Source organism: Microcaecilia unicolor, chromosome 2, assembly GCF_901765095.1.
Source record: "Microcaecilia unicolor chromosome 2, aMicUni1.1, whole genome shotgun sequence".
Lineage (NCBI taxonomy): Eukaryota > Metazoa > Chordata > Amphibia > Gymnophiona > Siphonopidae > Microcaecilia > Microcaecilia unicolor.
The window spans coordinates 406,554,950-406,581,663 of record NC_044032.1 but is presented as its reverse complement, the minus strand read 5'-3'; the positions used below and the strand labels follow the sequence as shown (position 1 = coordinate 406,581,663).

Sequence of the window (26,714 nt, the reverse complement as noted above, 5' to 3'; positions counted from 1 at the left end):
TTATTACCCAAACCAGGTAAAGAAAGGGACAAACCGGAGGCCTACCGACCAATTTCATTTTTGAATGTAGATATAAAAATATTAGCAAAAATCTTGGCCACCAGGTTGGCTCAATACTTACCAGATATAATTGGGCCTGAACAAGTGGGCTTCGTGAAGGGCAGACATTCTTCTACTAATTTGCGTAAATTGCTGATGGCAATGAGCTACAGCCAAGTAAATCATGTACCTGCAGTCCTCCTCAGTCTCGACGCTGAAAAGGCATTTGATAAAATAGGATGGGAATTTTTGTTTGGGGTGTTAAAGTTTATGGGCATGCATGGCTGGTATCTTCAGGCCATACAGACATTATACACTAAGCCGACGGCCTCTGTATTAATTAATGGAGTGCGAACAGACCCTATAGTCATAGAACGGGGTACTCGTCAGGGGTGCCCCCTCTCACCCTTATTGTTCTTGCTGTTTATTGAGCCACTGCTCCGCACGTTGAAGACGGATGAGCAGATAAAGGGGCTAGAGGTGGGTGGAGAGGTAGTGCAGACTTTGGCATTTGCGGATGATTTGTTGGTGGTGATGAGGGACCCCCCAGAATTAATTGAGGCAGCTCTGGGCACGGATAGAACAATACAGTGCTCTTTCAGGGTTTAAAATAAATGCACACAAATCACATTGGCTCACCATCTCTCCTGGGGTGGGAGGCACAGGGTTAGAGGAACTGGGAGTGGAAGAAGCTGAAGAGGCAATCAAGTACTTAGGAGTCCAAATCCCCCAGAACCTGGCTCAAGTGTGTGCCCAAAATGTGAACAGGCTATTGGAGGATATGGCGGACAAGTTGAAGCTGTGGCAATCCCTCCCGCTCTCTTTGCTTGGCAGAATAGCGCTGTACAACATGATGATTGTACCCAGATGGTTATATGTGTTCCAAACGCTCCCACTTTATCTTCCAAGGAAAGTGGAACGGCAAATAAACAAAATATTGCAGAAATTCCTTTGGAAAGGAAAGAAAGCAAAAATTGCTCTGCGGATTCTGCAGATCCCAAGAGAATACAGGGGCCTGGGCCTCCTGAGTTTGCGATACATAACGGTAGCCTGTGGAATCAGGCACCTAAATGACTGGTTTCGAAAGACAAGTGAATACTCTGCTACCACTATGGAATTAGGCTTGTTTGGCCCAGACAACTTTACAGGATTTCTGCATGGTAGCAAGCAACATCCCCCAGCAGTCCTACAGAAGTCACATATTTTGCCTACGATGAAAGCGGTGTGGAAATGGATCTGCTGCATGCATGGCTTTTCGCCTAAAACTACCCCCTACCTGTCGATTTGTGGCAACCCGGGGTTCGAGCCTGGGACAAGTTATACTGTATTCAACAGATGGAAGGAAAAGGGGATAGAATACCTATATCATGTGCTCACAGACGAAGGGCGTATCAGAACGTTTCCAGAACTGAGAACTCAGTTCAAAATAAATTCAGCGGACTATTTCCATTATTACCAGCTGAGGCACTATGTGTCCAGTCTGACTTGGACAGACCTCACCGAGGACGTGAGGGAAGAACTGGCTGCTGCTATGTCGCTAGGGGCGCAATTGAAAGTGCCCATGGCCTACCATCATCGCCACATCCGAGATACAATGCCAGAATTGGATTACAGGGGCTACACGGCAAAATGGAGCCAGGATCTGGGAAGCCAGATAAGTGAGACTATGTTTAAGGACCATGTGCGGTCGCTCTGGCAGACCACAAAACTGGCAGAGCACTGGGAAATACAATATAAATTCGCACTAAGGATATATGTGGCGCCTAGAAGAGCTTTCCATATGGGAGCATCACTGGATGGAGCATGTGGGAAATGCCATCAAGAAGGGGCTACATTGGCTCACATGTTTTGGACATGCCCAAGAGTGGTTTGGTTTTGGAAAAGTATACTACAACAAGTGACAGAACTCTGGTCCCGAAGATGGACATATGATCCAAAGTTGCTTTTTGGACACCCAAGGCTAAGCAAGCCAACGCCGAAGGGATTCACAGACTTTGTAAAAAGAGCTACAGTAGTAGCGAAAAAAGCAATCCTGCAGGAGTGGCTGGGGAACAAACCACCATCACTGCAATATTGGCGAACTCAAATGCTTATACTTTTACGTACAGAACATCTGGCAATGCGGAACCAGCCACGGATAAGAAGACAACAATTTGAATGCAGATGGGCACCCTTTTGGGAAACGTTGACCCCAATGGTTCGGAGCCAGATATTGAACCTATAATCCCCGTTGCTGCTGCTCCTGTAATCTCTGCTTCTTATTGGATATATAAGGGAAAAAAAGGGGGGGGGGGAGGCTTTGGGGAGGGAAGGGGGGTAGGGAACAGGGAGGGGAGGGGGAGTAGTTTAGGGGGGGGAAATACTAATATCAATAAAAATACAAAATGTGAAGATATGCCAATTGCTGTTATGGAACTTGATTATGTAATGTGAAATGTTACAGCTGATTATGTTCACTTAATAAAAATGATTGAAACATAAATAATGGCAACAGATATATTAACATGTTTTTGCAAAATATATCATACCTTCAAACTGACATATACGGATATTCCTTCAAAAGTTCTCACAAGGTGAGATGATCTGAACCAAATAGAAACAAGAAGCATTAAAAATAAAAAGATATGAAAAATAAAAATAAAAAGGAAAAAACGAGAGAAAGGAAAAAACAAAAAAATGACAAGTGGCATCATATACAGTGCAGAAAATTTTGGTAATGGGTTAAAATATTATCTGAAACCAAAGATATATCTAAACAAAAAGGCTGTCGGCATCTATCATATAGACACGTAAAACCGTACTAAGGGCAGTATAGTGTACCATATGCCTCTATCGGCAGGTTTTATTTCATTTACTTTAGTGTCTAGACGGTTGGTTTCTTTAGTAATCTATTTTATATTTTGTTACTTTAGTATTTGACTATAGTGCACTTTAAGTTAGCACTTGTATGATAGACATACTTTTATATCAAACATTATTATTCTTTATCGTCTGTGTTTAGTGTCAATTCGTATCACAGAGGACAGTTCAATTTTGATACATCATCTTTTTAGTTAGTATGGTTTTACGTGTCTATATGAAAGATGCCGACAGCCTTTTTGTTTAGATATATCTTTGGTTTCAGATAATATTTTAACCCATTACCAACATTTTCTGCACTGTATATGATGCCACTTGTAATTTTTTCATTTTTCTTTTCTCTCGGTTTTTCCTTTTTATTTTTATTGTTCATTATTTATTATTATTATTATTTATTTTTATTTTTCATATCTTTTTATTTTTAATGCTTCTTGGTACAGATCATCTCACCTTGTGAGAACTTTTGAAGGAATATCCGTATATGTCAGTTTGAAGGTATGATATATTTTGCAAAAACATGTTAATAAATCTGTTGCCATTATTTATTACTTAAGTGTGATATTATTTTTCACGCAGCCATTTTTCCATTTAGTTTACGTATTATCTTAAAATATGTATTTTCAGCATCAACTGATTTTTCCATAATTATAGTCATATGTGTTTTTAATTTCTGCATTCATAAATGTTTGGATATTATATTATCATGTGCATAGGCCCCTTTGCCTCTATTATGCAGATCTTTTGTTAATCCTATTTGAAATGTTGTACTCTCATGTTGTGTATATTCTTATATGTTTTTATAATATATTTGTATAATGGTTTTTGATACTATATATATTTAAAAATATTGTGATTGTTTTCATGTCACTATTATATATATGGTATCTTATATGGAATATATTTTTATATGTGTTATTGTTATATGTTTTATTTTAGACCCCTGAAGAAGGCCATTTCGGCCGAAACACGGACTGTGAAGGGTCCTAATAAAATTCTCTTTTTGGTGCTTTTATCATCTGTGGTTTTAGTCTGGTTTTTCTGGATTTTTTTCCCGCTTGTTTTGTTGTTTTTGTGCTTTTTTTTGCGGGAGATTTGGACTCTCTTCGTTGTTCTTTGTTTTTTTCCAGGCATCCACTACCCTTCCCGTAACTCCTTACAGTTTCCTTTTATGTCCTCTAATTCTACAGCTTTCTCCAGTGTTTGAGAAAAGATTTGTATGTTCAATTGTAACATATAACATAAAATCCTATTGTTCATAAGAAAATTGTGAAAGTGCATGTTTCCACTAGCAGACTGGTTTAGCTCTCTCTTCTAGAGCAGCTGGAACTTGTAACACTAGGGTTAACAGCATGTATCCTGTGTTTGGGTCCTACACATTTGTAGAAACATGGCTGCCCTGCAGTTAGGTAATGTGCCTTTTCTTAGCAGCTTGCACTGTAGCTTAAAGCCTGTAATTTGATCTCTCAGGGCTTTCTGTGATTCCATTTCATTGGTACACACATTTTGCGTGAAATAAAGTTCTTCCCTGTACATTTTTTTTGCTCGTGACAGCCCACTGCCCACATGGCATGTCTTCCGAGAGTGCTGTAGTAAATCCAAATGTGCCCAGGAGCCTCGGCTGCAGCTCTTACATTGCTGCTGAGTTTTGTCACTGTGAGATGACCTCACCCAGGGAGTACAGACACGTTTCTTTACTGTTCTAAGGTACGTTCTTCTGTTTGTTTGCTGAATCTATCAATAGGCTGCAGTTGCTTCCTCATCAGAGCCGCTTCCTCATCAGAGCCGCTGCCTCGGCAGTTCTGTGAAGCTTTTCCTGTTAGTACTGCTTGTGCTGAGGAAGGATGATCAGGTCTGCTTAGGGTTGTGATGCTGCATTATATGAGCTGGGGCCACATATACGAAGAGCTGGCTACAGTTTGGGGCCTCTTCGATAATACACAGGTTTAAGATATTTAGAAAATCAGAGCAGGAAGTGGTCCTCCTTCTGCAGTGCTCTGATGTGCACAGTCCTAGGCGGCGCCTACAGGAAGCTGCTTGTCTAAGTTGCAGAAGAAACTACGCAGAGACCTCTCTATTCTAGAATTGCAGGAAGTTAAGCCATGATAAGCAAGAAGCTGTTATTCCCAAGCTAGGATTCATATGGGGGAGGGGGGGGAGGAGAAGAAGGAAATTCTACCTCTAAATATGCTTTGAAATAGGGTTAAAGCTCTTAAGCTGTGAGAATGTTAAAAGTCACATTCAAATAACTGAAGAATAGAATTAAAAATAGATACGTTTCAAAATATAGTTAACGGCCTGGTCAAACTGTGTTCCTCACCAATGGGATTATTTTTTATTCTCCATGCATGCCATGTTCATGAAGGAGAGCCAGAGCTGGGGTGTCACAGGCCTCTGTGACTGGTGTTTTGTTCTCTACCTTTTCATATGTCACAACCCCAAGTTCGCCTAACCAGGTTCAAGCACTGCAGCAAATCAGACCATGTGCCAGAAAAGCTGTGGCTCCTTCCTGCTTTCAGTGAACTTGACCAGTCATTGCACAGGTGCCCAGGGTAGAAATTTAGTCTAGGATGATTGATTCTAGGATATCTGACCTAGCTCAGCCCTGATAGGCTGATCCAGGACTTGGTGGGTTAATTTCACTGCATCCCTGAACAGATTTCAGTCTTGCTTTTATTAAAGAAACAGGAATTACAAATCCATACCTACATTAGGAAAAAACACAGGAGTGCAGTAAATTCTTCTACCGTAACCTGTCAGCATCAGGATTTGAACTCCAGATCATGATAATGATGAACAGAATTGATGTATGTGCTCCTTGCCTTGAGAATTAAATGGCAGCCTTTTTTCTCATTGGCCTTTTTAAAGTTGATTTGTTTCTTTAACCCCACTCCCAATAACAGGGTATGGGCTTGATCCTGAGTTCTAGCAGAAGAAAATAATGCCGCTGATCAGCTCTCCCCTCATCAATCCCCCACCCCTGATTTGATCCTTTGATTCCTCCAAATGCCACCCCCCCCAGCCTCAGAACCTCCCCCTCCAACCTTTCATCCATCCCCGGGACTTAACCAGAGGTGAGCCCTGGTGGTCCAGTGGCAAGGAGCGAGGCTGGTTCCCCTCCACTGCCACCCCATCTTGCTCTGGATTCAAAATGGTGTCAGTGATCTGTAGTGACAGTCTCACAGTACTACTACTATTTACTACTATTACTACTATTTAGCATTTCTATAGCGCTACAAGGCGTACGCAGCGCTGCACAAACATAGAAGAAAGACAGTCCCTGCTCAAAGAGCTTACAAACTAATAGACAAAAAATAAAGCAAGCAAATCAAATCGATTAATGTGTTAAGGAAGGCGGAGAGGAGGGTAGGTGGAGGCGAGTGGTTACAAGTGGTTACAAATCAAAAGCAATGTTAAAGAGGTGGGCTTTCAGTATAGATTTAAAGGTGGCCAAGGATGGGGCAAGACGTAGGGGCTCAGAAAGTTTATTGCAGGCGTAGGGTGCAGTGAGACAGAAGGCACGAAGTCTGGAGTTGGCAGTAGTGGAGAAGGGAACAGATAAGGATTTATCCATGGAGCGGAGTGCACGGGAAGGGGTGTAGGGAAGGACGAGTGTGGAGAGATACTGGGGAGCAGCAGAGTGAGTACATTTATAGGTTAGTAGAAGAAGTTTGAACAGGATGCGAAAACGGATAGGGAGCCAGTGAAGGGTCTTGAGGAGAGGGGTAGTATGAGTAAAGCGACCCTGGCGGAAGACGAGATGGGCAGCAGAGTTTTGAACCGATTGGAGAGGGGAGAGGTGACTAAGTGGGAGGCCAGCAAGAAGCAGATTGCAGTAGGCTAAACGAGAGGTGACAAGGGTGTGGATGAGGGTTTTGGTAGAGTGCTCGGAAAGAAAGGGGCGTATTTTACGGATGTTGTAAAGAAAGAAACGACAGGTCTTGGCGATCTGTTGGATATGAGCAGAGAAGGAGAGAAAAGAGTCAAAGATGACCCCAAGGTTTCGAGCTGAGGAGACAGGGAGAATGAGAGAGCCATCAACAGAATAGAAAACGGGGGGAGTGGGGAGGTGGGTTTGGGGGGAAAAATGAGAATCTCGGTTTTGGTCATGTTTAATTTCAGGTGGCATTGAGACATCCAGACAGCAATGTCAGACAAGCATGCTGAAACTTTGGTTTGGATGCAAGGTGAGATATCAGGGGTAGAAAGGTAGATTTGGGAGTCATCAGCATAGAGATGGTAGGAAAAAGCCATGGGATGAGATTAATGAACCAAGGGGAGAAGTGTAGATAGAAAAGAGGAGGGGACCAAGAACAGAACCCTGAGGTACGCCAACAGGCAGAGGGATAGAGGTAGAAGAGGATCCACTAGAGTGAACACTAAAGGTGCGGAGGGAGAGGTAGGAAGAGAACCAGGAAAGGACAGAGCCCTGGAATCCAAGTGAGGACAGGGTATCGAGGAGTATGCTGTAATCGGCAGTACTACTGCTAGGGGTCATCCTTATTCATTACTTATACATCCTTCTTCCTTATACTTATACAAATAGGGCAATTGCCCTGGGTCCCCCATGTCAAGAGTGGGCCACAGTTGAAAGAGGGACAATGTGCAAGCGAGCTTTGGGGCTTCCTCCCTAGCACCGGCCCTGGGCTCCTTTCCAGTTAAATCATGCGTCTGCTCTAAACCCAGATATTTAGTGGCATTTATCTGAAATTGCCACTGGAAATCTGGGAAGACTGCTGTGTCACTACCCAGCTAGTGCCCGGGATCCAGGAGCAGAATTGCAGCTGTCCTCAAAGTTATCTGGGCACTGGCCATACTCAGTGCTAGTGCCCAGAGAGCTATCGGGGCAAATAGGAGCACTTAAACAGGGGTTCTGACTTGCCCGAAAGCTATCCATGTCTTGGCACCCGGATAACTTCCAAGAACCAGCAAATGGTTAGTTATTCAGGGGCCCTTTTACAAAGGCACTTGAGGGCTAACACATGGGTAGCATGCATCAAATTGGCACTACTGCTGGGGTAATGCATATGCCTGGCAGTAATTCTGATTTTGGCGCATGCTGAATTCCGTGGTAGACATAGGCGCCCGGAATAAGAGGCTTGGGGATGCAGCAAGGGCGGGGCGGACCGCCCCGGGTGCAGCTCCTGCTGCCTTGAACATCTCCCTCCCTTCCCCCCCGACTGGTGCATGGACCGTGCGATCTTTACCCCCCCCCCCCCGACTACTACGGTATCGCTCTCCCCCTCCGCTCCTGTCCTGTCACGTCGTGTTTGAACTTCGAGGATTCCTTCCGGTAGCAGCAGCAGCAGCATCGGCAATGATGTAAGCGCTGCTTTCAGCCTGCCCCGGAAGCACTCTCTGTACAGTTTCCCGCGTAGGAGGGACGCTGTCCAGAGAAGGCTTCTGGGGCAGGCTGAAAGCAGCGCTTACATCATTGCCGATGCTGCTGCTGCTACCGGAAGGAATCCTCGAAGTTCAAAGACATGACAGGAGCGGAGGGGGAGAGCGATACCGAACTAGTCCGGGGAGGGGGGGGAGCGATGCATCGTGCCAGCCAGCTGCCAGACCAAAGGGAAAGGGGGTGGAGAGAAGAGGATGTGAGGTGCCACATCTAAGAGGAAGAGGGAGGAAGGAAAGCAATGGCAGGGAATGGGAAAAGGGGGGTGGAGAAAGGAGTGAGAGTGATGGAAGCAAGAAGGGGAGGGAAGAGAAAGGTGGGATGCATGAGGGAGAGGAGAGATGCATGAGGGCGCTGGAGGAGAGAGAGAGAAAGTGGAAAAAAGTGCAGGGGAGAGCCAGGGACATGCAAAAGAGCAGGAGAGAGTCAGAGAGAGATGGGGAGAGAAAGAGGGGACATGGAAGAGAGCAGGGGAGAGCAAGAGGGGACATGGAAGAGAGCCAGAGAGAAGATGCTGGATGGAAGAGGAGAGAGAGAGAGAGATTAGTGGAAAGATGGGGAGAGAAAGAGGGGACATGGGCAGGAGGGAGAGAGAGAGAAGCTGCTGGGGAGAAACTGGGGGAGACCCTAGCTGTCAGACGGAGAAATGCTGAATGAAAGGAGGGAGAAAGAGGGAAAATGCTGGAAGGAGGGGGCAGAAAGAGGAAAGACACTGGACGTAAGGGTAGGGAGGGAAAGAGGAAAGACACTGGAAGGATGGGGATAGAGAGGACATGCTGAATGGAAAAGGGTCGAGAGCGAGAACTGTGTAGAAGGAAGGGGAGATAGAGGGATACAATAGACGGAAGGATTGGGAGAGGGTAATGGGTAGAAGGATGGAGAGAGAAAGAGGGATGACACTGGATGGAAGGGTAGAAGAGAAAGAGGGAAGGTGCTGACATGGATGGAGTGGAGGGCAGGGAAGACAGGAGAAATGTTGGATAAGGATGGAGGGATGTAGCGCTATATAAATGCTAAATAGTAGTAGTAGTAGGTGGACATGTTGAGAGAAAAAATATCAAATGGAAAGAAGACACTGGGACCAAAGCGAATAGAAAAACTAAATGATCAGACAACAAAGGTAGAAAAAAGTATTTTATTCAGAATTTATTAACTGGAATATGTCAGCTTTTGGAAATGTGCATCTGTGATATTTTGCATGCAAGTTTCAATTTTTCTAGTATTGCTGCATGCTGAGTCTGACTTCTTGAGGTAACTTTCCAGTTTTGCCTTCTTATCTGTTGTGTCATGTGTGTTTCATGTGTAATCAAGGTGCAGTATTCTACTAGTGTGTAGAATTTACAGGCCTTTTTGGGTTTTTTTTTTGTTTCACTAGGTTGTGTACTGGTGTTTTAGAGCCCGGTGTAATTACAGTGCTGCCTTTCCACGCATAAGATTGTAGCTCGTCCTGTCCTTGGAATTAGTGCTGTTATGGTTTGCTAAGGTTATGAGTGTGTTTTTGCACAAGTTTGTGTATAGTGTTTTGCAGTGGAGAGATTGTGTATTGGCATTACTGAGGTGGCACCAAAACATCAGAAAGGGTTTTAGAGCCTAAATCATGACACACTACCTCTTGAAGGATCTACATATAGTTGTTAATAAAAGGAGCTCATTGTGAACACTATCCACCCTGAAATGGTGTTTTGTGGCTCTGCATGAGAATTGTGATATTATGATCCCTTGTTTCATATTGTTAACGGTCTGCATTTTCTATATGGGTGGTATATTGGTGTATTAGGGTCTGCCTAGTGTAATATTTATGGTACAGTAAGGTTCTGAGTGTGTTTTTGCACAAATTTGTGCATAGTGTTTTACAGTTGAGCGATTGTGGTTAGTATATGCTTTGAGCAACCACTTTATTCTTTGACATATGATACATATCTAATGTCTAAATTTAATAAAAGGTATTAATTGTGACTATTTTATTTTTACTTATTTTTTTCCTGTGTTAATTGTGGCTATAAGCTCCTCCCCTGGCTCCACCCCTAACCCCACCCCCTTTAGCCTCCCCAAACAGTTGGGCCACCGACCGCCTATGGCGGTAGAAAATAATTTTCTATTTTCTACCATGGAGGCTCTGCATGGTTACTGCTTGGGTAGCGCGAGAGCCCTTACCGCTAAGTCAATGGGTAGCAGTAAGGGCTCAGGCTGTAAATAGACGCGCACTAGTTTTAATATTAATGCAGGCCCATTTCCTGGCCCATTAAAAGAATTGCCTTTTTCCCAGCCACGGTAAAAAGTGTCCCACTGCATGCCCAAAAGACGCACCCACACTACTGCAGGCCACTTTTTACCATGGCACAAATCAGTCAGTCAGTGTTTATGAAAATGCTAACTGCTGCCAGCTGAATAACAGGGACTTATCTTTCACATTGGAATTATTACATTTGAATAAATGAACTAAATAAAAAGATGATAAGAAACTGCACAGGAGAACGCATATGGATTTATCTTATTATTACTATTGATGCTATATACAATAATCCCAAAGGAACAACACAAGTAAGCAAGAAGAAATATCAAAAAGTATTACCACAAAGAAGAAAAATTATACTACAAGTCCACATCAATAAAGAGAAAGAAGTCCACTAATAAGAGAAAACAAATATAAAAAGAAAAACTACAATCAACCATTGGTTAATTTGGCTGCAGTCTATCTTCTATGACCCAGGCTAACCTATTCAGAAGATACAACATTCAGGGGGGAAGTTATCACAGGAGTCAGCAACCTGCAGAATAACAGTCCCGCAAGTTGCTGACTCCCATGATAAATGAATAAGTTTGCTTGCAAGCCACCTCGTAAGCAACATTATTCCAGTGTCTGGGAGTGTCAGACCTCAAAGCTGCACCTTTAAGGGGCTGTGTTGCTGTCTCTTTCAATCCCCGGATCACTAGTCCTACCCCTGATTCTCATAAGTAGCAGTGGATTTTTCCCAAGTCCATTTTAATAATGATCTATAGACTTTTCCTTTAGGAAGCCATCCAAACCTTTTTTGAACCCCGCTGCTAACTGCTTTTACTACATTCTCTGGCAATGAATTCCAGAGTGTAATTACACGTTGAGTGAAGAAAAATGTTCTCCGATTCATTTTAAATGTACTACTTTCTAGCTTCACTGCGTGTCCCCTAGTCCTAGTGAGGCAGCCTGGACAAAAGAAGTCATATTAATTGGGGTTTAAAAGTTTGGTTCAGTTCTGCAAGTGATGGAGGAATGTCATCTGGTTTAGATTATTTAGAAGTTTTACGTTTGCCAGGCTAAAGATTAGAAAGGTCAGGGAGAGAAACTTTCTTTGACCCCTTGTGAGTGATGGATTGCTAATGCTAGCACATACGTATGTATACTATTATGAACAAGGCATGAGCCAGACATACTGTAGTTTAAAGCTGTTTAAATAATTCTAGATATTCTTGAATTCTGATTCTGTTTATTTTAGAATATGTTTATTCTGTGTAGTTAATATGTAGAATACCTTTTTAAATCTAATGTTTGTTCAACTCTTTGCCTTACGTTCTGAGTAGGGCTGCAGTGAAAAGATCAGCGTATGGTTTGACTTAGCCACAGTCTTAGCTAGTTCAGTGTGTGAAGCTAATAGGTGAAAAGGTCAGGACTAGTCAACTCTCTTCTCCTTGATTAATTATAGGTAAATGTAGGAATGGTCCTGAAAGTAATAACAGACTATATCTGTATGCTATTAAGTAAGACTGGCCCTTGACCCCTTAATGAATGCCAGAGTTCAGTTAGCAGTTAGTATGAAGTTGACTAGGAATATGAGAATGTCCCTTAGCCCCTAAATGAACCCAGTTTAAGCTATAGTTGAGAAATTAATCATAATGAAAATGTAAGAGATGGGAGCCACAATGTCTAGTGTGAGAGGCCCCAGGTCATAGGTCAGTTTAGGATATGTCTGGAACCTATGTAACTGATATTTTGAACACATGTATGGTAATAATTAGTTCAAGGCAGGGTAATTAATCTATTCTTTACCATCTGGAGAGTAAGGGGGGCTAGAGAGGGGGATAGCACGGTATATAAGTGGGAGTAGAAGCAGCTTACGTCAGAAGGAACAGAATGAAGAAAGAGAGCTGAAGGAAGACAGACAGCAGAAGAAGAGAAGGAGCTGAGACAGAAGCCACAAAGACACAGAGAGCTGAGAAAGAGAAGAAGAGACTTAATGCTGATGTCCTACTTTGTTTGCTGGCAAATAAAGAAGATTTCTCCCTCATTCTGGTGTGTGCTGCTTGACTCCTGAAGTACCACAGATTCTGCTAACCATAGGGGTAATTCATGCATCAATTCCTGCAACAATTCTTGGTGTCAGAAGTGGGATCCCGGACCCTGCATCAATCTCTGGCACCCAACTGACTGAGGAACATTAGCCGGGTATGTATTCTGTATTCTGTATTGTAATCCTAGCTAGGAAACTGTAAACCAGCCCCTCATAAATTGAGGGAAGGGGAGTCTGATCAACTCTCAGCGAAGGCCTTAGTAGCTTTTAGTCTAGTGGAGATTAGAAGCGAAACCGCTTGAGCTTATCTGTATCTGAGAAATCTGAAATTGTTGGGTGGGATTTTTTGTGCAGAATGTGTGATGCATGAATGAATGTTAAAAGAGTGCGGACTTCTTATAGCTGCGTTTCCAATTAACGCGAGTTCAATTGGCCAGTGACAGAAGGAAGCGATTGTTGTCTGTCTACCTTGTGTCTCGGATCTGTGGACCCCTTACCACAAATCCAAAAACTCCCTCCCTTTTGTGTGTTGTAACTGTAAGCATTATGGGAGGGAAATCGTCTAGACAAATTGATACTCCCCTAGATTGTATGCTTAAGAATTTCAAGAAAGGATTTTTAATTAATGATTATGGACAGACTTTAAGCTCAAGTACTCTAAGAACCTTGTGTGAAGTTGAGTGGCCATCTATGGGAGTGGGGTGGCCCCCTAGTGGCAGCTTAGATATTGAAGTAATCCGGAAGGTCTACAGCATAGTTGTAGGAGAACCAGAATATCTTGAACAACTCCCTTATATAGATTCCTGGGACAGCCTTGTGACTGACCCTCCCTCTTGGTTGAAAACTTATATGGGATCCCCAGTAAAGTTCATGTTGGGCCGCGTTCAAAGAAAGATTAGAAAATCTAAATTGGAAGAGGGAAAGAGCCCTAGGAAGTCTACCACCCAATCAGTGGCTTCCGCCCCTACCTTGTCTGAGAAACCTATACTCTCGGATGACCCCTCAGATCTTGAGCCACCACCTTATGGCCCATTGTTGGGGTTCCGTGCCACCCCCAGAGATCCACGCCGCCCAGCCCAAGCTTCTTCAGCACAGGCTTCTCCGGATAGCTCCTCTTCTGTGCAAACCCCGTCACATCCTAGGGTGGACCTTTCAGCCAGCCTCTACCCTCCTTTGCCACATTCTCCCCTGTTAACCTCCCAAGACCCGCTTTGGGCTGCACTCCCTGACTCCTCAACTCCTGACAGCCCAGTCTCTCCCTCTAATACCCCTCCCCACTCATCAGGGGCCCAGCATCCCTTTCAATGGACAGAATCACCTGTGACCACCTCTCAGTCTATGAGTACCCCTCCCCATCCCTCAGGGTTTCAACACACCTCCACTGAATGGGTTAGACCTGCTGCAATCACCTTTGAGCATGATAGGAGGGTAGCTCCTAGCTCTACCTCAGGTTCTATTCCCACCTCCTTGAGAGTTCTGCCCCTGCGCCAGGTAACCACCACTCGACCGGATCCTAATAATGAGGGTCAGGTTATACAGGCACAGGCCTACCAGTATGTACCCTTCACAACCACCGATCTCCTGAATTGGAAGACGCATTACCCCTCTTATACTGAAAAGCCTCAGGCAGTGGTGGACCTAGTGGCTAGCATTATGGCCACCCATAACCCAACCTGGACTGATTGTCAACAACTTCTCCTGACCCTCTTCACAACTGAGGAGAGGCGGAAGATTTTGCAAAATGCTGAGGCCATCACGCGAGCGCGTGCCCCCGAGGGGACACAGAACCTAGAGGAATGGGTTAGAGCTCGGTTTCCTCGTGCAGCTCCAGCTTGGGATCCAAATAATGAGCAGCACTATGAACTGTTGTCTGGCTATTGCCGGGACTTGCTGGAAGGTATGAGAAAAGGCATAAAGAGGCCCATTAATTTGGCAAAGGTCTCTGAAATTCTCCAAGGGGCAACTGAATCCCCTGGGGCCTTTTTAGAGCGACTAATTGAAGCCTACAGAACATACACCCCCTTTGACCCTGAGGCACTAGAAAACCAGAGAATGGTGAATAGTGCATTGGTGGCCCAGAGTATGCCAGATATCCGGAAGAAGTTGCAGCGTCAGGAGGGATTCGCAGGGATGAATACCACCCAGCTAATTGAGATCGCAACCAAGGTTTTCATTAATAGGGATCAGGAAGTGCGCCGAGAGGCTGACCGGAAGATGCAGAAGAAGGCCGACCTTTTAGCGGCAGCCATTACTAACTCCACCCTTAACCGAGGTCGACCTCTAGCTAATGGGAAGCCAAAGTGGGACCCCGGACCGCCAGCCAGGCCCCGAGATTCCTTCAATCAATCCCGGCCACGGGGGGAGAATCCCAGACCAAGATTGGAGAGGGATCAGTGTGCCTACTGTAAGGAAAGAGGGCACTGGAAAGATGAATGCCCCCAGAGGCGCCAGGGACTGAGAAGGGGACCAGGAGATCGAGGAAGCCGAGGCCGAGTTCGAGAGGGAAGGTATGAGCCTCCTGAATCTGACATCATCGGGATAGCCGAGATGGCAGAATGGGACGAATAGGACAGACCGGGTTCCTACAAACTGGGCTCCCAGGAACCTATGGTCAAGTTAACTATAGGGAGCCGCTCAATTCCATTCATGATTGATACAGGAGCTGAACATTCTGTTGTGACGGAGCGATTAGCGCCTGTGTCTGGAAAAACTGTCCGAATGGTGGGAGCCACGGGGGTGCAGAACCGGAGGCCCTTTCTGACGACCCGTAGATGCCAATTAGGCTCACACACAGTCACTCATGAATTCCTGTATACAGTGGGGGAAATAAGTATTTGATCCCTTGCTGATTTTGTAAGTTTGCCCACTGACAAAGACATGAGCAGCCCATAATTGAAGGGTAGGTTATTGGTAACAGTGAGAGATAGCACATCACAAATTAAATCCGGAAAATCACATTGTGGAAAGTATATGAATTTATTTGCATTCTGCAGAGGGAAATAAGTATTTGATCCCCCACCAACCAGTAAGAGATCTGGCCCCTACAGACCAGGTAGATGCTCCAAATCAACTCGTTACCTGCATGACAGACAGCTGTCGGCAATGGTCACCTGTATGAAAGACACCTGTCCACAGACTCAGTGAATCAGTCAGACTCTAACCTCTACAAAATGGCCAAGAGCAAGGAGCTGTCTAAGGATGTCAGGGACAAGATCATACACCTGCACAAAGCTGGAATGGGCTACAAAACCATCAGTAAGACGCTGGGCGAGAAGGAGACAACTGTTGGTGCCATAGTAAGAAAATGGAAGAAGTACAAAATGACTGTCAATCGACAAAGATCTGGGGCTCCACGCAAAATCTCACCTCGTGGGGTATCCTTGATCATGAGGAAGGTTAGAAATCAGCCTACAACTACAAGGGGGGAACTTGTCAATGATCTCAAGGCAGCTGGGATCACTGTCACCACGAAAACCATTGGTAATACATTACGACATAACGGATTGCAATCCTGCAGTGCCCGCAAGGTCCCCCTGCTCCGGAAGGCACATGTGACGGCCCGTCTGAAGTTTGCCAGTGAACACCTGGATGATGCCGAGAGTGATTGGGAGAAGGTGCTGTGGTCAGATGAGACAAAAATTGAGCTCTTTGGCATGAACTCAACTCGCCGTGTTTGGAGGAAGAGAAATGCTGCCTATGACCCAAAGAACACCGTCCCCACTGTCAAGCATGGAGGTGGAAATGTTATGTTTTGGGGGTGTTTCTCTGCTAAGGGCACAGGACTACTTCACCGCATCAATGGGAGAATGGATGGGGCCATGTACCGTACAATTCTGAGTGACAACCTCCTTCCCTCCGCCAGGGCCTTAAAAATGGGTCGTGGCTGGGTCTTCCAGCACGACAATGACCCAAAACATACAGCCAAGGCAACAAAGGAGTGGCTCAGGAAGAAGCACATTAGGGTCATGGAGTGGCCTAGCCAGTCACCAGACCTTAATCCCATTGAAAACTTATGGAGGGAGCTGAAGCTGCGAGTTGCCAAGCGACAGCCCAGAACTCTTAATGATTTAGAGATGATCTGCAAAGAGGAGTGGACCAAAATTCCTCCTGACATGTGTGCAAACCTCATCATCAACTACAGAAGACGTCTGACCGCTGTGCTTGCCAACAAGGGTTTTGCCACCAAGTATTAGGTCTTGTTTGCCAGAGGGATCAAATACTTATTTCCCTCTGCAGAATGCAAATAAATTCATATACTTTCCACAATGTGATTTTCCGGATTTAATTTGTGATGTGCTATCTCTCACTGTTACCAATAACCTACCCTTCAATTATGGGCTGCTCATGTCTTTGTCAGTGGGCAAACTTACAAAATCAGCAAGGGATCAAATACTTATTTCCCCCACTGTATGCCAGACTGTCCAATCCCTTTGTTAGGTCGAGACCTGCTGTCCAAGCTTAGGGCCCAAATTTCCTTTGACTCTGATGGCCAGACTTCAGTCTCCTTTCGGCCCCCGATATCCAGCCCTAAGGGTATATTGAGTTTCTACTGCCCTCTTGAAGAAGAATGGCGGCTGCATCAGTCACATGGCCAAGTTGACCTACCCCTGGCAGACAGCTTTCAGGTCAGTGGGGTATGGGCAGAAGATAATCCCCCAGGGTTGGCCCGAAATATTCCTCCTGTCCATGTAGATTTACTTCCAAGTGCCCGGCCAATCCATCTTCGCCAATACCCAATTCCCCGAAAGGCTCTGGAAGGGATTCAAGCACATTTGAATCGTCTGTTATTCCATGGAATTATTCGTCCTTGCCAGTCTCCATGGAATACGCCACTGTTGCCAGTCCAGAAGCCAGGGACTGAGGACTATCGGCCAGTCCAAGACTTACGAGTGGTCAACAAATCCACTATCTCATTACACCCTGTAGTGCCTAATCCATATGTCCTGCTGGGATTGATACCTTCTGGAGCTACCCATTTCACGACACTAGATCTAAAAGATGCCTTCTTTTGTATTCGGGTGGCCCCCGCCAGTCAACTGCTTTTCGCCTTTCAATGGGAAAACCCAGTAACAGGAAGGAAGCTTCAGTATACATGGACCCGCCTGCCACAGGGGTTCAAGAATTCCCCCACCATTTTGGGACTGCCCTAGGGCAAGACCTTAAGACTTTTAAATCTGAGCCTTCCAGGTGAGTTTTACTCCAGTATGTAGATGACCTCCTGATTGCAGCAGTGACCCAGGAAGAGTGTTTTGAGGCTACTAGAGAATTGCTGGAGCTACTCTTGGATGCAGGCTATAAGGTCTCACGCTCAAAGGCCCAACTCTGTCAGTCAGAAGTGAAGTATCTGGGCTTCTGCATTTCCCAGGGAAGTCGGAGACTGGATGTCAGTAGGAAGCAAGCAGTTGCTGCAATCCCCCAACCCAAGTCCAGAAGGGAAGTTAGGGAATTTCTGGGAGCAGCTGGATTTTGCAGAATTTGGATTCCAAATTTTGCATTGATGGCGAAACCCCTTTATCAGGCCACAAAGGGGGGTGAAAAGGAGCCATTTGAATGGGGACCTACTGCTCAACAATCCTTCATTGCCATAAAGAAAGCCCTACTCCAAGCCCCTGCGTTAGGCCTTCCTGATGTGGAGAAACCTTTCTCACTATATGTCCATGAGCGACAGGGGGTTGCTCTGGGTGTGCTGACCCAGATGATGGGATCCTGGCAGAGGCCTGTTGCATACCTGTCTAAACAGCTGGATGGAGTGGCTAAAGGATGGCCAGCCTGCATGAGGGCCATTGCAGCAACAGCCCTACTGGTCCAGGAAGCTGATAAGTTGACCTTGGGGCAAGAACTGGTTGTTAAAGTCCCCCACGCAGTTCTCACCCTCATGGAGTATAAGGGCAATCATTGGTTTACAAATAACCGTATGGTTAAGTACCAAGCCAGCTTGTGTGAGAATCCACGGATACACCTGGAAACAGTGGCTACATTCAATCCCGCCACTCTTTTGCCAGCGTCTGAGGGACCACCGGATCATGATTGTATCCAAACCATGGATGAAGTGTACTCTAGTCGACCAGATCTCAAAGATGTTCCTTGGAGGGACCCAGATGTAATTTATTTCACAGATGGAAGCAGTTACGTGGAGAACTCCAAGCGATTGGCAGGCTATGCTGTGGTGACAGAGGACAAGGTGATAGAAGCAAGAGCCCTGCCCCAAGGAACTTCAGCCCAGAAAGCAGAACTTGTGGCCCTCATACGAGCTCTGGAGCTAGCAGCAGGACTGGTGACCAACATTTATACTGATTCCAAGTATGCCTTCACAACTCTACATGCTCATGGAGCTTTGTATAAGGAAAAGGGACTCATAAATGCTGCAGGCCAACCTGTTAAGTATGGACCTGAAATACTTCAGCTGCTAGAGGCTGTTTGGGCCCCTAAGAAGGTAGCTGTCATTCACTGCAGGGGACACCAAAGGATAGATACTCCAGTGGCCCGAGGGAATCGCCATGCTGATCGGGTGGCCAAGGAAGCTGCTCGAGGACCCCCAGCAAGTACTGTGACTCCCCTGTTCCAAATTCGACTGCAAGAATGGACGCCTATGTACACCCAAATGGAAGAGAAATGGGCTCAAGAGGAAGGTGCAGTAAGGAGACCTGATGGCTGGTTACATCTCCCTGATACCAGAGTTCTTGTGCCACGCCACCTAGCTTGGCCTGTAGTGTCTCAAGCTCATGACCTATCACACTTAGGGAAAACAGCCCCTAAATGAACCCAGTTTAAGCTATAGTTGAGAAATTAATCATAATGAAAATGTAAGAGATGGGAGCCACAATGTCTAGTGTGAGAGGCCCCAGGTCATAGGTCAGTTTAGGATATGTCTGGAACCTATGTAACTGATATTTTGAACACATGTATGGTAATAATTAGTTCAAGGCAGGGTAATTAATCTATTCTTTACCATCTGGAGAGTAAGGGGGGCTAGAGAGGGGGATAGCACGGTATATAAGTGGGAGTAGAAGCAGCTTACGTCAGAAGGAACAGAAAGAAGAAAGAGAGCTGAAGGAAGACAGACAGCAGAAGAAGAGAAGGAGCTGAGACAGAAGCCACAAAGACACAGAGAGCTGAGAAAGAGAAGAAGAGACTTAATGCTGATGTCCTACTTTGTTTGCTGGCAAATAAAGAAGATTTCTCCCTCATTCTGGTGTGTGCTGCTTGACTCCTGAAGTACCACAGATTCTGCTAACCATAGGGGTAATTCATGCATCAATTCCTGCAACACTAGTATTTTTGGAAAGAGTAAACAAGCGATTCACTTCTACCTGTTCTACTCCACAAGTCCCAAGCCCTCTAACCCTCCAATCCCCATGGGCCTATAGTCCATGGTAGCATAGCGGGTCCATGGGCAGAAGTGATTCCCAGTCATTCTTGCCCTTGCTGGCACCTCCAGATAAAATGCCATCTATAACAGTAGTCTAGCAGAAGTACCACCAGGTGCGCCAATGTATTTTAAGGTGCTAGCAAGGGCAGAAATGACTGTGGACTGGTCCTGCCCATGGACCCACTATATCACCAGGATCTTAGTTGTAAGCCGATGGAGGTCGGATCAGGGGGATGGAAGGGACAGCACCATTGCCCCTTAAAAGGTGCAGCCTGAGAGCATCAGACCTCGCTTTGAAGGCTGAATGCTTCTGGGATGGTAAAACAGCCCCAGCTTTTGGGGGGTTTCCATAAACAAAAATCTCAGCCTTTCTTTTTTTTGGGAGGGGGGGAAGGAAAATAACTATGAACAAATTGTTTCCAGTAATGCTGTTTTTTTCAGGTCTGAGGGTCAATCAGAGGTGGGTTTTGCAGGGGATTTTTTTTTATTTTTTATTTGTATTGATTTCTTTATAATATCTGGTTAGCACAGGACGTTTTCCAAAATCTTACAAAACTGTACTGTTTCACAATGATTTTAAACAGATTAAAATATAACAACATAACTCCACATCATACCCTCTTAAAGGTTCATTTTATAATAGAATCTTCCTTCTCACTCAGTTTTTTCCCTTTTGTTTCTCCCCTCTTCCCTCCCCATGCCCCTCAGTTACATACGTCTAAGGGCCCCTGTGCCATGTAGTTTCTTTTATAGCCCAGGGTAATGTAATATTATTCATCCCCCCTTTTATAATGCTCAGTTTCTAAGCCCCAAACATAATGATAGACAATTCAGAATGAATGGACATTTTCCCAGGCCAATCAATAATTGATTTAGCAATAAACTACATATCCTTTGCAAAAGCAACCCCCAGACTGGTGACCATATTTGTTGAAAATCTCTCCAATGGCGTGGTGCTGTGCACAAGACTCCCAGACCCAGATGCAGTGGCGTTCCTAGGGGGGCTGACACCCGGGGCGGATCGCCGATGCGCCCCACCCCCTGGGTGCAGTGCCCCCCCGGATGCAGCACGACCTCCCTCCCCCGGCAAAAGGACACCCCCCGCGAAAGAACCCCCCCCCCAGGTGCACGCTGCTGGGTGGGTGCTGCGTGCGCCTGTCCTCCATTCATTCCATGCTTCTTCTCTGCCCCGGAACAACCTGTTCCGGGGCAGAGAAGAAGCATGGAATGAACAGAGGACAGGCGCATGCGGCACCCCCCCCCAGCGGTGTGCACCCAGGGCAGACTGCACCCACTGCCTCCCCCTAGGAACGCCACTGCCCAGATGCACAAAGGTCCCTGTAAAAAATCGATCTGTATTTCCACCTGGGTAAAATTTACCGATTTGGAAATACAGAGGGGTTCCCAAAGTGAATCGCATGCAAATGAACTGCTCGAAAAAGCAGCAAGCAGCTCAGTGGGGGGAGGGGGGTGTAGTTGGTCAGCTGAGCATGTGCAGAACAGCCAGTTGCTGAGCGCCGCTTGCATACAGCTTTCATACATGCAAATAAGCTGTGTGTATGAAAGCCAGTGTAGCCTTTTTTTTTTCCTATTTTGTGGGGGTGTGCTTCCAGGGCTGGAGCACTGGCTGATGGCGAGGCCAGTGTTGGGCCTCTGTTGTCTTCCCTGCCTTCCCGCTGCTGGGAAAAAAGCAGCACCTGCCTCCAGGGGGGAAAGAAACAGCCCTGTGCCATTCTCATGTGGAAAAGCCTTTTACAATTTTGTTAAAGATGCTGCTGCTAGGCACAGAAAGGTCTGTTGGATGAAAAAAAAAAAAAAAACGTGCCAGACCTCAAGGCAGAAGCCATCCGTGCCACCTGTGAGCATGTTCTACTAGTTCCACACTTCACTGTGGCAATCAGCGACCTCCCTGCTGTGGCGCTTCTTGTTTCTCCCCTTCTCCTACTTGCGACAATGAAGAAGAGTGAGGACTAACAGCTCCAGACCTACCGTTAAATTTTTAATGGTAAAGGAGCTGCGTCTGTGCGTCAGTCGGAAAACAGGTGTGCATCGCTTTGTATGCACATTTGTGTAGAAATTAGCTCATTATGATAGCTTTGCGTACAATTTTTTAATAAAATGTAATGTATGCTAATAAGAAGACCTGGCTCCAACTGGCTATTACAATAATGTGATCAGGTGCACAGCACAGTTCCATGAGGAAATGACAAGCTGAGGGGTCCTTTTACTAAATTGTGGTAAAAAGTGGCCTGTAGAGGTGTGGGCGTGTGTTTTTGGTGCTTGCTGGGCCATTTTTTACCGCGGCTGAGAAAAAGGGCTTTTTTTTTCAATGGGGCAGTAACTGGCCGTGTGCTAGAATTAAAGGTAGCATACAGCTGTTTACTGCCTGAGCCCTTACCACCACCCGTTGACCTAGCAGTAAAGGCTCACGCACTACACGTGTGGTACCCGTGCACCGTGCACCAATGTGGCCACACTGCCAATTACCGCCGGGAACATCTCCCATGGTAGAAAATAGAAAAATATTTTCTACCGCAGGAAACAGTGTGCGCCAACTTTGACATTACTGCCAGGCGGGCGTGCTAACTGGGTGGTAGTGTCGATTTGGCGTATGCTACATGCACAGTAGCCCTACCTCTGCTTTGTAAAAGGAATCCCTGAGGTAGCCATGTGAGCAAGAGCTGCAGGTATACAAAAGCCACAATTCAACAGTGCCCTAGCTGCACAATGACAGGTGACTACAGAAAGAAGATAGGAGGGTGCTACACTTTCCCTCTGTTTAAAATCTTTGTCATCCTTGACAAAGTAAGTGATGTTTAAACATAATGCAGTAAACAGCAACAGTCACACTGTTTCTAGTATACATATACCAGTATCAGTCTATTGTAAATAACTATGGGCATTGACATAACATTTCTCCAATTAAACATATTTCCCATTCTATCTTTTCACACATGTTTTTAATCAAATAGTATACTTCCTTGAGTATTCTCCTGGCTCTGGATTGAGTGCCAAGACCAATTCCCATAATATGAAAAATGTCAAGAGGCTTCATAGGTTAGGTTTCCGAAGGGATCTGGTTTCTTTTACTCTTTGTAGGCTTTGAAGTACAGAGTTGCACGGGGACAGAAATCTTACCCATCCCCACCCGTCTCTACTGGAATCTTACCCGTCCCCACTGGAATCTTACCCATCCCCGCAAGAATTTAACCCATCCCAACCAGTCCCCACCCGTCCCCGCAAGAATTTAATGGCACATAAAATAAAATTCTGGTCAGCTCTCTCAGTCTCTCTATGGAACAATACTAATGTTAAAATATAAAATAGAGTATGAATTGGATGCTATGACAAAACTTAGGTATCTAGACTAGAGAGTTGCACGGGGACAGAAATCTTACCCATCCCCACCTGTCCCTGCTGGAATCTTGCCTGTCCCCACTGGAATCTTACCCATCCCCGCAAGAATTTAACCCATCCCCACTCATCCCCGCATGAATTTAATGGTACATAAAAGAAAATTACGGTCAGCTCTCTCAGTCTCTCTCTGGATTTGAGCCACACAGCACTGAAGGCAAGGAAGGAACGGACTTCGGAACTTGGAACACTCTGGTGTGCACATGTAAGATTTGTCTCTGATTCACTGGCACTCTGGGCTGAGAGGTTGCCACATGCACGCACCAGTAGGTCAGGTGACATCTGATGCTCGTTCCTGTGTCAGAGCTGAGGTCTGTGCATCAGTCCGGGAGCAAAGAGAATTAATAGTAACGTAGTAAGTGACGCAAATAAAGGCCTGAACGGTCCATCCAGTCCGCCCAATAGTCACACTCAATTATCAATTCATTATTAAATCAATGAGTGTGATATTATATACTTGATTATGGTTTTTCTTTGGTGATTCCCGCAAACCCCGTTCCCATGCAGGTCTCTACTTTGAAGGCCTTGTGGTTGTGTCAACATGTATCCAGAGGCTCTTGAGGCAACAGCTCTGAGCCCTCTAAAGTTGGACAATTCTGTTCCACTAGGCTGTCATCTAAATGCGCTTCATTTACAAGACTTTCTGCCATAGGACTGAAGGCAGGAGCTTCAAATTCAGGGTATACTGGATCTCCAAATTAGGCCTTAATTACATTTTTGCAGTCTGTTGAAGCTTTAAGAGTTCAGCCTCAAAGAACAATATAGGCCACTCTCAGAGTTCTCATCTTCCTCTTCAGAATCTGACAGTTTGTGAAGGAACAAGAAATTTGCTTAACCTTTGTGACCTTCAAGGTCTGTTAGAAAGCATAAAGGGGTTCTTTTACTAAAGCTTAGCTTGAGTTATGTTCAGCAGGGCCCATTTTATTTCTATGGGCCCTGCTGCAGAAAACTCAAGCTAAGCTTTAGTAAAAGACCCCCAAAGTCTGTTACTAGTTCTTATGCAATCTTAAGATCCTCTCCAATAGGGTGTTCTGTCCTCAGACAGCCTTGCACTAGTTTATAGTGTGGCCCTAAAATGTGTTTAAAGCTTTTCTGTTATTCTCACTTCTAAGGATTTTTACTGCTGCAGTTCTCACTGCAAAGATATATGAGCAATGCATTGTGTGTAATGTAGTCTCACATGTAATGCAGTCACACCTGCCTGCCTGTCTGTATAAGGACTGTTACTATTGGTCTATCCTGCTGCAAAGACCTCTTCTCGTTCTGAGCTAAGCTTGGCTCCTTTGTCTACCTGCTATAATTTCCTGGTCATTCTTACTATCTCTGTCCTGAGAGGTCAGCCAGGTATGACCTTTCCCTCCAATTTAGGGCTGCCCTGTGGGACCACCCCTGCTACCTGATGGCAGGCTCTGTCCCTATTGGTCCCTTTACCTCCTCCTTCCTGGACCTGTGTGAGTCCCTTCTTGGCCTTTCCTTCTCCATGAAGCATTCTCCATCATGCTTCAGACAGCACTTTTCCTGCTAAACTCGCTGGAACAAACCCGTTTATTACCTTGTAATATATCTCTCTAATGAGATATTGCACATCCCACCCAGTTCTGAATTACTGGTATCTATTTTACTATTTTCTTACCTCTGCAATAAAGTGAAGAAAGGCAGCTTTATTGCAGAGGTAAGAAAATAGTAAAATAGATACCAGTAATTCAGAACTGGGTGGGATGTGCAATATCTCATTAGAGAGATATATTACAAGGTAATAAACGGGTTTGTTCCAGCGAGTTTAGCAGGAAAAGTGCTGTCTGAAGCATGAATGCTTCATGCTTCATGGATTCCTACCTCCAACCACTCATTGAGCTCTCAGAATTACTGCGTCTCTGTTGCCATAGGGCAAAACTTCTGAACATCTGACTGTGATTAAACTATCTATATTTATTCAATAAATTTTATTTCAGAAAATAAAGAGGCTTCAGGGGTGTTCTGGTGTGCCAAGGTTATACTCCAGGATATTAAGGCTTTAGAGATATTAAGAGGCCTGACATAGGGGTCAACTGATTATGATGCCATGTCTTGCTGAGTCCTTTTGCACCTTTGACCACTATTCCCTTTAAGCTGAGCGGAAGTCCTCCCAGTGGGAGGAGTGATATTTCACTCACAATTTCAACACTGAAGGGCAGGCAAGCTCTGCAGGACTCCAGCGAACCTGTCTCCCCCTAGTGACTGAAAATATTATTTTGAAGCAGCAACTCCCACTGGCAGAAATGCAGTTGGAGGACTCCAACTCAACTTAGAGGGAACAGTGCCTTTGACTTTAGCTGGTAGACTGGCATGCCTGGCATCTGTGAATGGATCTCAGCAACTCTTGATTTCCTGGCTTAAGGTCATGACATTTGATTCTTTTATCATATTGCCTGCTGCAAGTCTTTCCTTAGTTGGGAATACATAACTCACTGAAGAGCTTGACGGGATATCTTTCGCAATCACCCCAAAGCACATGTTCGCAATCAGATGGGCGTCTTTCCCAAACACCAAGGAACAGACTTTCAAAGTCTCGACCTTAGGCTGAATAAATTTTTTTTGGAAACCCATAATGAATCTTCCACTAAGGGCTTCAGCACCTGTAACAGCCTTCTGGACTTAGTTAGAAGGACATGAACATAGCTAATATATAGGGTGAAATTTAAAAAAAGTAACCTCCTAGAGTTTTTTTCCTGTTTTCTTAGCAACCACTTAGAATTTCAACATGAAATTTTACAGCTTTATTTGTTGTTACTATCAGGGGCGTAGCCAGACAACAGATTTTGGGTGGGCATAGGGAAGAACTGGGTGGGCACCAATTGTTCTCCCCTCCCCCAACCACCACCCAAACAATATCTCAGCTGATGGGAAAACGCTTCTTTCCACCTTGGCAGTCTGCAGCAGGCATGCGCTGAAAGCTGAACATAAGCAGGTGCTGGTATCATGGAGTGTAGCATTTTCGTTACCGTCAGGAGGAAGTCTTCAGCTGGCCAAGCTTGGGATCCCACCAGCTACCACTAAACGTGTGCTACTGTTGGGTGGGCCTGAGCCCTAAGTGGGTGTGCCCAGGCCCACCTGTGGCTACGCCACTGGTTACTATGTTTATATGCTGAATGGAATGAGATTATCTTTAAACACGGCAAGTTTACAGAGTTTTTAGCGTGACCACCCAGCAATTTTCACACACTCACTCAGTGGAGAATGTAATTAATGCAGATGTTCAAATTTGAAAGACTGGGTGCCACATGCACAAAACCTAACAAGCCAGCAATATGGGTTTTTTCACTGGTTCTAGCTGGTTTAGCCAACACACAGTTCAGTGAGACATACACGAAAGGATTCTGCGAGCTCTTTTCTT

The 26,714-nt window shown here is 45.3% G+C and overlaps 1 protein-coding gene across 1 annotated transcript in view; it reads left to right on the top strand.

Moving 5' to 3' along the window:
* Window positions 1-4,463: 4,463 nt before the first annotated feature.
* Window positions 4,464-26,714, top strand: part of ABCG2 (ATP binding cassette subfamily G member 2 (Junior blood group)) — a 224,180-nt gene continuing 201,929 nt past the window's right edge. Inside the window, exon 1 of the mRNA XM_030190666.1 lies at window positions 4,464-4,602. The gene's annotated coding sequence lies outside the window, so the exon portion shown is untranslated. The remainder of the gene's footprint in view (window positions 4,603-26,714) is intronic.